Genomic DNA, 10,727 nt, shown 5'->3' on the forward strand with positions numbered 1-10,727 from the left:
AGGCTTCATTGAAGTAAAGAATAAAAAATAAGGGAGAAGGGTTCAAGTTGAAAATATAGCCAGACGAAATTAAAAGGAAAAGAAACTGATTGGAGTCAGTTAAACTCTGTTATACGCACATATTGAACTGACCGAACGAGACTAGTATGGAAATTGTACTAAATAGGTACAAAATAAGTAGCATTAATTCTACGGAGCCACTGTTACAGTGGTTAACGCGGGCCGAGATTAATAGAAATATTGGAGAAATGCTCCAAGTAGACAGGAAAAAAGGAGTCGTTCTTTTAAAAATAAAGTGTTGCAATACAATAGATAATTAATTATTGTGTGTTCAGGTTCAGAATAGTCCTTTTAGATGTAGCCCATGACAAGAACACCTGGAAACGTTATAAGGAGCTACCAGAAGGCAGTCCTTGTAAGCAAACCTTCAGAGTACAGGCAAGAGTCATTTGATAATGGCATAAGAGGTATAAGGTGAACAACAAATTTTTTTAGCTTATCAAATCTAAGCTGTAAAGGGAGCCTTATACCAAAAGGACATTAAAGCTGAAAAAAGAGAGATTACAGACAAAAACGTTATAAAACTGTCTCAAGTACCGAAAATTCGAAATAATTAGAAAGCTCAAAAGTCTGAAAAGTTTGAGCAAAGTCATGTTATATGAACTATTGCCAAGCCCTTATATAGAGGCTAATCACAGATATCAGTTATAGTGCATAAATCTATTTGTTGGAGTTGCTTTTGTTTTGTAAACATTTTAATTTCAGTTAGGACTTATCATATAAAAGTCTTGACGGACTTATTTAAAAGTTGTACAAAGAATAAATATTGCAGTGATTAAATAACTTATTAGAGTACATAATTATTATTTGTTTTTAACAGTTAAGCTATGTATCAACATAACTTCTGTTAATATAAATATATATATATATATATATATATATATATATATATATATATATATATATATATATATATATATATATATATATATATATATATATATATATATAACCTAAACTATCCATGTAAATATAGTGAATTAATATGTTGAGTATTTGTGTTTTTTATTTTTATATCATTAAAGAAGTATTCTACATTAATACTTCATAAGCAATTCATAAAACACTAATTGGAATTAATTCCAATGCTAGTCTATACAGTGTTTTATTTTTTTTAGATGCTTTAAGTTTTAACCAGTAGTTAAATATCCTATCTAGTTTTGGGAATAAAAACAATACTTGTGTAAGTTATTACACATTGCTTGTACATATATGCTCCGTTTTAACTTAATTTAAGTTTTAACTAGTGATTTAATGTATATGTAAAGGTTTGACTTCGAGTCAACGTATAAATACTTTTTATTGTGAAATAATCTGTTAAGTATTAAGTTTGAAAGAATAATCCAGCAAGAAACATAATGTTTCGATTTAAGCGGGATATTATTTTTGGAGTAATTAAAAAAGAGGAGAAAGTAATTAAAAGTAATTAACTTTCGTTAAAAAAAAGAATACAGTGATATGTACAAATTTTGAGTGTTTCTTTCTACTATATATGTAAAACTATATGCTTTTATATGTATTCTAATGTGAATATTTATTTTAGATACAGCCTTAGCTTTTTTTGGAAATCAAATTTTTCGTAGCATCTTTTCAGATCCATTTTTCTCAATCATATTTTGACACATTTTTGGAAAGTAAAAAATTTTGAAGCCACTTCAAATGTATCCTGATACTATCATCTCATACCATCAGAAACCAAACCATACTCGATCAACTGATACTTTGGAAACTATAGCAGTAATACAGACTTTACTACAAGTTTATCAGAAAGTGAGATAAAATCAGAACTTAATTTAGGCCTAGAAAATGTGCTACATAGCCCAATGGCTTAGGTTATTGAAATATGTGAAAATGCTTTGTGCTGGATAAATATGCGAAAATTTAAAAATCAAAAATGTTTTATGTATTTTATCCAAGGTATTTCTAAAACGAAAAATAAACGGTATATCAACCACATCACACAGATAAATTAAATTATTAATGGGAATTAAATTTAAACTCAAATAATTCATAAACGTTTCTAATATAACTTGAAATCTAATTTAAGCACAACCACTAATATAATGCTTAAGCTGCTTGGGGTCAAGTTAAAGCAGAAGATGCATATGAAAAGGGTAAAAAGAGTAATTTTCAGTCCTAGCGACAGAGAAAAAGAGAAACAAAGATGAATTTCAAAATGAAATCCTTCGACAAAAAAAAGAAAATGGCCTATATTGTACCAGAAGCATGACCATAAGGAAAACCATAAAGGGTATATGTACACAATGACTAAAAGATGGCAGCATAATAGCTGTAAACAAAATTAAGTTGTTTTAAAAGTAAAATATTGAGCATTGGTACAGTTCTTCTTGAAATCGGTAGCACTTTAGTGAGTCTTTCTAACTTATTTATTGATTAATTTCGTAACAATATATAGGGTACAAACACAACGTCTGGATATACCACTTTTTATTAAGATAAGGAATATATTGAGCCAAGTATCTGTCTAACGGGAAATTGAGAAATACCACTTCCTAGATTTTTGCGTCGGTTGGTTAAAGGAAGGTGTGGTTGATAAAATGTATAAAAGATACATTTTATGGGAAGGGGCAGATTTAGACTGATACTAACTTTAAGCCGGACTGACCTCTGGTCCGTTGTTTTTAGAAATACCTTGGGATCTTGTCGGATCATTGTAAGTGTCTGTATCTTATTAAATATTATTGTAGTTTCTGAGACTTGTGGTCTACTTGGGACAGCCAGTCCCAGTAGAATATCTATATCTGGAATGTTATATGTAAATTGAATAAAAGTATTGTATTTTAGACAAGCTCTCTACAGTCTACCTTTAGCCCCTCGAACATACCCAGTGGGTACGCCTCATTAGTTCGGTCATAGCCTAAGGCACGCTACCAAAGTTTAATTACCTTAGGGCCAGAATTTATCTCCCCTATACAGGGAGAATAAAGGCATCTACAAGAACACCACTTAAATACCATAAAATACACTTTACAACAATGTCATTAAGTTGCCCATGAATTGCTGCTCATTGAATATGTTTTCTCATCATATGATTTTTTGGTACTTGGGCACTATATGGGCCTTTACAAGGAAACCAGTCGTGAAAAACCCGTTTTTGACGGGTTAATTCAAGACACTGCTATAGAGTAATGCCATGCAAAGCATGGTTTCCAATGCATTTCAAATATTTAACCTGTGGTTTTTGGGGGTTTAGGGGGGGGGGGGGTACCTAGGTTAGGTAAGGTTAAGTATTTAATTTATGCATTTCTATAATCCCCACCTCCCTAATGTGCAAATATATAGCCCAAATTTTTTTTTACACTATTATATATTCATCCTATTTTATTTCACAAGCATTAACCAAACTTGACTTTTTGGAAAGGACCATATAATGCCCAAGTACCGATGTTTTTGTCCGTGTTTACTTTATTGAACATTGAATTCCTTATTTCTTTCAAACCTTGTTAAAAATCGATAAGGATTTACTAGGATTTATTTTTTAAATACTCAAATCAACTCTAACAATTTTCATAGCTTTGGCTTCTCCTCGTATCAAGTTTATGTTTCGCCTTTTGCTAAAGATTACCTTGCGCAAGGGCGCTGGATGAGTCTTAACAAATTTTTGAATGCCAAAAGGCAGATTAGCCTATACTTTTGTAGTACTTTTGAATATTAATTTTTGACCAAATTTAATAATATCACAGTAAAACTTCTATTATTACCACGTAACATATATGAATACCAGTAGCTTCAATTGGGGGGGGGAGGGGGGGGGGGTTACTTTCCTACAAGATTTTTCTTCTGCATTCTGCCTCTCAGATTCAAGAAAATCTTTTCGTGGTATTATTATTATTATTTGAAAAGGGGCTTGGTTTTTGTTTTTTTCGTGTTTTTGTTAAAGAAATTAAAAAAATAATTTTCCTTCCTTAGATACTCTTTTACTCTTTTACCCCCTCCGTCTCCAGGACCGTTTCCAGAATTTAGGTGTTTTTTTTAGGGGGGGGGGGGGCAAAAAATTTAAAGGGGGGTAGGTGCACAGGTTGTGGCCTAGACCCTTTAATTTCCATGAATTGATCCTATTGATCAATACTAATGGTATCAACTGGCGGAGTTGGAATTTCTTCAGCAAGATTTGTTTCTTGTTAGCCCTAGATTGAAAAATATCTCTTCGTGATATTATCAAGAATTGAATAGTTTGCATGAATAGTCAAATTGAAAAGACAGAAAATTTAACCTCCCTGGATTCTGAAAAAGGCTTTTTATTTATTTTCTTTCCTTCCCTTGCTCGGGAGAAGTGCAGCTAAAAAGAACATGGGAGGGAGCTCATTCCTCTTTTATTATTTTCCGTAGTGTCTAGATAAAATGAAATTTCCTTTTTTGTCTTTTAGTTGTTTTCAATTCGTTTCAAAAAATTTTCCAACCTGTCTACGGTAACGGCTTTAATACAAAAAAAAATACACCAGAATCCCTAGTGCTTAGTTTGGAAACTAGGTACTCTGGTTATGAGTAGTTCCGTTTCCGAATTAGGAACTAGGTTCACTAGTGTACTTTTTTGTATTAGAACCGTTACCGTAGACAGGCTTGAAATAAAATCCTTTAGTCAATCAGCTTTTGAATTCAGTTACCATCGTGCTACGCCAACTGTTATAGAACACGATATTATCAAATACATCATGATTTCACAAACAATATGATGAGTGACGTCATAATTACAGGTTACAACCATCATGGTTGCAGGGGTAGCTGCAACCTAGTAAAAGACGAACCATAGCCCTTAATAACAATACAAATTGTTGCAAACAATAAACTCCCGCCTATAGCAAATGCATATATTAAACAAAATGCAATTTTCGACGAAAACGACACGACCATAGTAACCAAAAGTTCATCTTTAAGGACATTTTTTCATTTTCTATTGCTTTTCAACGGTTCAAAGCTTAGGGTGATTTCATAATTTTATGCTCAAATTCTACTATCTATGCTTGAAGGCCATATTTTCTTTAATACAGTCTTTTGACTGCATTGTTAGTAACAAGATAGAGGTATAGAATTAATGAAGTAAATGGAATAATGAAAAAGATATATACTAATAAAATTAAAGTAAGTAATCATTTATCTGATAAGGTCTCATTGTTTCGTGTCTGTGTATTTTTCTTAGGTGATTAAAAATTCAGCTTTTGTTTCCATATTTGACGCAAATTCAATGATTTCCCGATATAACTGGCATTGTTACTAAGCAGCATATATGAATACCAGTTGCTTTAATTTGAGGAGGGAGACTTTTTCTACAAGATGGTTTACCTGTAGTCCTCCTCTCAGATTCAAAAATCTTTTCGTGGTTTTATCATTGAAAAGGGGCTTGTTTTTTTTACGTATGTTTGTTAAAGAAACTGAAAAGACAACGAAATTCCTATCCCTGGACTCTGAAGAATACTCTCCCCCCGGGCAGTGTCCAGAATATTGTTTTAGAGGGAGAGGTACAAAAAAAGTTAAAAAAAAACATCGGAAATTTGTTTAAATTCATTGCGTTACGTTGTAGCGAGTTAGACAAAAATATCGGGGGGAGGGGGCACTGGATCTGGCCTTGCCCACCTAATTTCAATGAATTGACGCTCTTGTTCAATACCAGTAGTATCAACTGACGGAGTGAAAGTTTTCATTGCAAATGAGCGAGTTTTCTTGGGTAATTTTGAGACAATTTTGTCCAAGTCTTAATTGGAAAATTTGCTGTTTAACACTAAAATTTTTAAATAAACTTTGATATTATGGGAAATGTTTTTTGCTGTTTAGAAAAATCAAAAGACAAATTGATAAGTTTATTGAATGTTATTTGTGTATTGCAACCGAAATTAAATGTGTGACAAACTTTGGTACACGAATTCTAATAAAATCTATGACAGTCTCTATTTTATTGCTACTGGGCCTTATGGAAAAAATGAAAGTATAGTATCTGTTCTTACCTGTGTTGCCACAGTCACAGGTTTCCTGTGAAACTTCACAGGTTTTTCTTATGGTCACAGGTTCACAGGTTTTTGCCCCCGAATGGTAGAAAGTCACAGGTTTTTTTGATAAAGGCTACTAATATGACATAATTGTCTGCTAAAAGTTTATTTTCGTAGAGCTTCCTAAGCTTGCCTTCAAAGTGTCATTAATACAAAAACACATGTTAGACAGGCTTTGTATGTAAACATCTATGCGTATATACGTCAGACTTCAGACTCTTTCCAACATGAAATCAATACTTGGCATTTGGCAATATCTTGCTCTTTTGATCATTTTGACTTAGATTCACTTATTTTAGATAAAAGTCAGTCAATGAGGAATGATTTGAACTTTTTTGAATGGGAGTCTCTGTTTTGTTTGTTTTCTATGCAGTATTGAAATAGGAATAAAAGCAGTTTTGTTTCATAGAGGAATGACTGATATTGATAAAACCGTAGATTTGTGGCTCTCCAGAAGGAAAAACTAAAGGAGTAGTGTAGCATTTTTAAATTATCTTTTTTATGTTTAAATTTCCTTTTTTTAAATTTTTGTTAAATTTTCAGCTGGGGAATTGTACATTTATATCAAATTTTTCTCTTCGATTGTGATTTTTTGCTTATATTTGAGTCTGGAGGTAGTGCTGTAAATATTTTTACAGCACTCTTTACACTAAAATTTTTAAGTACTTATAAAAAGGCTTCTTATTGTTTTAATTAAACGAAAGTAGAGATGCCCCTATTGATACGATCAGGACCACGTGGTTTATGGTTTTCTCACTGAGAATAGAAAAACAGCATTTTTCTCACTTGAAAAAACAGGAACTTTCTCACATTTATGGATGTTTTTATGGATGGTTATGTCTGTTTTATGGTTTTTGTCAGTGAGAATTTAAAAACAGGAATTTTGTCACATTTATGGATGTTTTCATGGATGGCTATGTGTGTTGGTCAATTTATTTGATGTTTTTCATGGATGTCAACAGTAATTTATGGATGTTTTTATGGTTTTTGTCAGTGAGAATTTGGAAAAACGGGAATTTTCTCACATTTATGTCTGTTTTTATGGTTTTTGTCAGTGAGAATTTGAAAAACAGGAACTTTCTCACTTTGATGGATTATTGAGTCTAATGTGGGACAGGGCAATGACACTTCCTTCTTGTTGTTGCTCGATGCAAATGTTATGATCCAGAAATAGTATTTCTTGTTGTTGCTCGAGGCAAATGTTATGAGTTTCCAGGAAACAGTTAGATCACGTGTTTCCTTCTCAGCCAATCAGAGGGCTTTGTTTACATAACAATTCGACCTTGAGATTTCGTTTATAACGGGCATGCAATGTGATTCAATTATTAGAAAGTATTTTGACATAGTTCAAAAAACAATGGATAAATTTGATGAATTAGAAGCCATGTCAACTTCAATTTGCAATGTAAGTACATTTTTTATTTTCAAATAAAATTATTTTCCTTGGTCACCCTCCAGCATATTCAGGTAAATCCCCCCCCCCATACAATACAAACATCACTATACATTATTTATACTCGATGGAAAACGTAAATATATTCTTTTTACCCTCTAAACCTAACCCCCCCCCCCCCCTCACTGTTTTACAACCAAATTCTCTCAAATGGAAACAATTGTCTTTTTGTTAAATTCCTGTTTTTTATTTTCAAATAAAATTATTTTCCTTGCTCACCCTATAGTATATTCAGGTAAATCCCCCCCCATACAATACAAACATCACTATACAATCTTTATACTCGAAGGAAAACGTAAATATATTCTTTTTACCCTCGAAACCTAACCCCTCCCCCTCACTGTTTTACAACCAAATTCTCGCAAATGGAAATAGTTATCTTTTCGTTAAATTTTTGCCTTTCTCTAATGTGATTTAAAGTGTCTACTGACTTCTGTCAATTTCTAATGAAAATGTCGCTCTGTTTTGACACAATCTCCAGAGCGAATTTAAAATTAGCTATCACCCTTTTCCCTCTGTGTTTACGAACGCAGCGGTCAAGTCAAAAGGAACTATTCTTCCGTCAAATTAAAACACTATGATGCAATAATTAAGCACAGACGTAATGCTCTATTTGGGGAAGTGAAACAGAGTATTTTCAAATTAAGGTCTAACAATATATTGAGGACATTATGTAAAATGGGGAAGGGGGCAATGCCTCGCTTCTAACAGCTTCGTTGTAAGTAAATTATGTAAAAATGGGAGGGAGGGGGCAATGTCTCAATTCTACCGCCATCAGTGTAAAATGAAAACAAACTGTGCAAGGCTAGAAAGAAAGGTCTTTGGGAGTTGAATGAAGCTCATATGGTATGTAAATTGAATAGCATTTTAACCTATTTCTGTAAAATAAAGGTTTAGAGGCTGCTGGGTTAACGATCTAATTTAAAGCCTATAGACTGGAAAATTTAATATTTTTCTAAATGGTAAAAATATAAGCAATGATTCCTATCCTATGGCTATAGACTACTGATTGTTATGATTTATTTTTTTTTACAAGTTGACTAATAAAAACGTTTGATTTCTAGGTCTAATATATTTCTCGCGAAATTTTTACTTTTTGCTTTACTGAAATGAGATAAATACTTTTCTAAACAAAATTATATGGATGATGATACTAACTTTCTTTCTGTAAAAAAGGGGCAAATTATTTTGATACTAATTTTTTCTTTTTTTTAAGGCAAATTATGAAGAATATGCAGCCCCTCCAACTGTAAAGAGAGCTAGGGGTAATGCAAATAGTGAAGAATGCGCCCCACCTTCTAGTAAGAAAGCAAGAGAGCATGAGGCAGCCCCTGTAAGAGCAACAGTTGTTCAATATGGCCGTTGGCCGAAACCCCCCAGCTCCACGCTGCCTGCCCAAGTGCAGCCATCTGTGCAAGCCCTTGGCTCAACTGCACAAGTCACAACTCCTACTGTACAAGTCGCAGCCCAACCTGCGCAAGACATTAATGACGTCAACCTGTCCGCCCTCCAACTTGCACTACCCGGACCATCTGGCGCCCAAGTGCAGCCAGGATATGCAAATGTGAGCATTTTTTTCCTACGTATCTATTTCTTCCAATGTTTTTCTTTTCACTATTTTTCAACATTGTGTAAAAGTGTATCTCTGAGATATTAACCCCCCCCCGCACCACTATTACATATCTAAATGTAATTTTTTTGCAAAGAAACTGCTCTTTTTTCTAATCTTTACTATTTTCTCTGTTGCTATCTCTTCACTATCACATATAGTTTTTGATACCTTTCAAACTCAGTGAATGCTATTTTTCACATAGTTTTAAGAGAGAATTTATTCCATTTTATCCATCTGTCACATACCAGCGCTCTAATTTGCACTGAACCTTACATCGTGCCAAGATATTAGCGAGGAGAAAGCGAGTTAACGGTTCTCGGCATTTTCCTGCCTGTTGAAGTTCAATCCTGGAAATTGGAACACTCGCGCGGCTTACAATAATTAAACTCATGAGTTCATTGAATCTGTGTGGAATTAGAGAAAATTATTTCAACTTTTGACGGGCATTATGTAAAGGGGGCTGGGAACCACGTGGTGGGGGTGGGAAAGCGCTGCGGGGGTGCGCCACGGTATGCGCTGCGGGCCAAAGAAGCGCCGCGAGGATGCGCCGCGGGGCCCGAGAAGCATCACAAGGATGCGCCGCAAGGATGCGCCGCGGGTCCGGAAAGCGCCGTAGGCCCGAAAAGCGCCGCAAAAAAAAAGAAGAAAAAAAAGAGCTTGGCTGATTTGAACACATTGAAAATAAACTATTTTTGAACAAATTGCCGCCTTCTATGTAAAGCGTTGTTTTAGATTGTAAATATATTAAGTTGGAAATTGACTGCTTTTAGTTGAAATAACCAAATGCAATTAAGCGTGTTTAAGCAATAATAATCCAAATTTTAACAGTAGGTATGATTTTAACACATTGAATTTAAGCTATTTTTCATTTATAGGTTGGAGCATTGGTCCCATATTCGACATCGTAATCGAGTGAAGAAGAGGACGAACTCATTGAAGGGGCAATGGAGTTTCAGGACATTCAAGACAATTCAGCCATCAATGACTGGCATGGTATCATTAACTCTGATGAAATACCTTTTAATATTGATGCGTTTCTATGTAATTATTTCAATGTAGAACCTAGCACAGTTGAGCAAGGTAATATTCCTGAGGTGGACTTGATTCCAAATACCCTACAAATTTTAGAGGATTTCGCAGGGAACCCTCCCCCCACTGATTACCTACTTCCACTTCAAACAACAGAAGTTGAACATAGCCCAAATATTGTTGAACAACTTGGGGGAGGGGTCCAACGTTTCCCGACTTTCAATTTTCGAATACCATTTTAAATAATATGGTTGTTTTCACTGCGAAGTTTTGGGATTCATATAATACACTTATGGGGGGGACCTTTTGTATTTGATCCCGTAGAAATTGTGCAGGCCTATGTAGATAAAATTCGTACACTACTGGAGAAGCAAATTCAGTTGTGGGGAGGTAGGAATTCAATTAAGGTTTCTATTGTTTTAAAGGTTTTTTATTTAAATGAGGGAACAAGTGAGGTTTATTATCATTATATACATTCCGAGATGCGCGTAGTTTATCCAAATTTAGAAAATTTTGAGGGTGTTTTTAGCGAGTGGGTAGGACAAATTATTGCGCATCTCGAGAACTATAA

The 10,727-nt window shown here is 34.0% G+C and overlaps 1 pseudogene; it reads left to right on the forward strand.

The window, feature by feature from the left end:
• Window positions 1-3,591: 3,591 nt before the first annotated feature.
• Window positions 3,592-3,708, forward strand: LOC148942155 (U5 spliceosomal RNA; annotated as a pseudogene).
• Window positions 3,709-10,727: the final 7,019 nt, after the last annotated feature.

The sequence above is a fragment of the Artemia sp. Qi Xiang Cuo genome, chromosome 17 (assembly GCF_049724085.1).
Source record: "Artemia sp. Qi Xiang Cuo chromosome 17, ASM4972408v1, whole genome shotgun sequence".
In the NCBI taxonomy this organism is placed as follows: domain Eukaryota; kingdom Metazoa; phylum Arthropoda; class Branchiopoda; order Anostraca; family Artemiidae; genus Artemia; species Artemia sp. Qi Xiang Cuo.